General features: G+C 59.7%; 1 protein-coding gene across 1 annotated transcript in view; it reads right to left on the bottom strand.

Annotated features, from left to right (window-relative positions):
• The window catches only part of CLTCL1 (clathrin, heavy chain-like 1), a 152,773-nt gene that overhangs the window by 1,203 nt on the left and 150,071 nt on the right, over positions 1–1,499 (bottom strand).

Genomic DNA, 1,499 nt, shown 5'->3' with positions numbered 1-1,499 from the left:
GGATTTAGAGCTCGGGAAAAGACTCCAAATACAAACCGTAGTATTCTCCCAGGCAGCTTCCCTGGGCAGACACGGGTCCCCACCTGCAAAGAGGTCCCAGGGAATCTTTAGCAGGCTGCAGGGCTATGAAATTGGCCCTTGTCCCTCCTACCCACACCAGCACCAAGGAGAGAAACTTCGCCTGGATAAACCGACTTTAATATTCATGATCGGCAGGAGGCTCAGAGCCGTGTTAGGAACTCTGGCACCTCCATACAAGACGCATTATGTTGTGTCTCCGAAGTGGCCTGGAGGAAGCACTTCTAGCCAGCGTGGGGTGAAAGGAGGGTGCCCTTCCCCCCAAGCGACAGGGAATCCTTGAGAAGAACCTCCCTGGTGACGCCTGGCTCCAGCCAGAGGGCCGAGAGGCAGAGGTCCACCTCCCTGGTGGAGTCGAGCTAGTCTTGGGCAGTCAGTGTCTACCCTGGGGAGTGGGGGGTCTACCCTGGCCTCCCCAGGCTTCAGGATGACTCAGAGGCTGCCATCATTGGGCTTCAGCAAAAATAAATAATGTCCGGGTGTCCCTGCCTCCCATTGGGGTCCTCTGTGCCCAAGAGTGACAGGGTCCATGGAGAGACAGCGCCCACTACACACTGAAGTCATACACAGGAGTGTGGGTGAAGGTGGGAGCAGCAGTGTATCCACAGGGGAAGCCGGCAGGGGCAGGGCCGGCTGTCAGCATTAGCTGTGCGCCTGCAGAGGGAGACACATAGTGAGCAGGGCTCCTGCTGCCCACCCGGTCCTCCCCTGGCTGCCTGAGTAGCCAGGGGCCCCAGGAGCAGGGTCTGCAGGACCAGTCCTGACCACCGGGAGGCTGAGGCACCTGGAGGCAAGGAGTGTGGGCAGTGCTGGTCTGGGGCCAGGCTAGAGGGTGAGCTAGTCCCAAAACAGGACACTTACTTAGCTCAGTCGGCTGGGTCTCACTCATGCCCATCACAATCTAGAAAGACCAGATTGGCATTAATGGTGGGTGGGCACACTCAGCGGGGAACTGAGACCAGCTGGCATGCTGCGTGCTCATACCACACCTTCAGGCCCGTGTAAGCCCCGCAGCCTTCCCAGCACCCGTTGCCTCTCCAGTCCACTTGACAGCCAGGCCATCCAGGGCAGGCTCTCAGGTGCAAAGCCCCTCCCAGCACACGCCACCAGCAGCGTGCCACTTGGGGTAGCCAGATAGGGCAGGACACAGTGGCAGCTCACAGCTGGGCAGGCACCCTTTTCAGAATGCAGGTGCCCTCAAATCAGGGAGGACAGTGGCCATGCCGACATTGCGGGACACACACCGTCTCCATATCTCGCAGCCACTGGGGTTCCAGCCCCCACCCATCCATCCCCATCCCCATCTGAAGCCCAGCTAAAGAAGGGCAGTGTGAACCACCTCCACTCTCCTCTCCAGGGGACTGGGCACAACAGATGCCACCTACCAAACATGAGAGGGGCGGGCTCTGCCACATGTGCCT

This window comes from Propithecus coquereli, unplaced genomic scaffold, assembly GCF_000956105.1.
Source record: "Propithecus coquereli isolate 6110/MARCELLA unplaced genomic scaffold, Pcoq_1.0 Scaffold456, whole genome shotgun sequence".
Lineage (NCBI taxonomy): Eukaryota > Metazoa > Chordata > Mammalia > Primates > Indriidae > Propithecus > Propithecus coquereli.
Note: the sequence above shows the minus strand (reverse complement) of the source record. Positions and strands in the feature narration are given on the sequence as shown.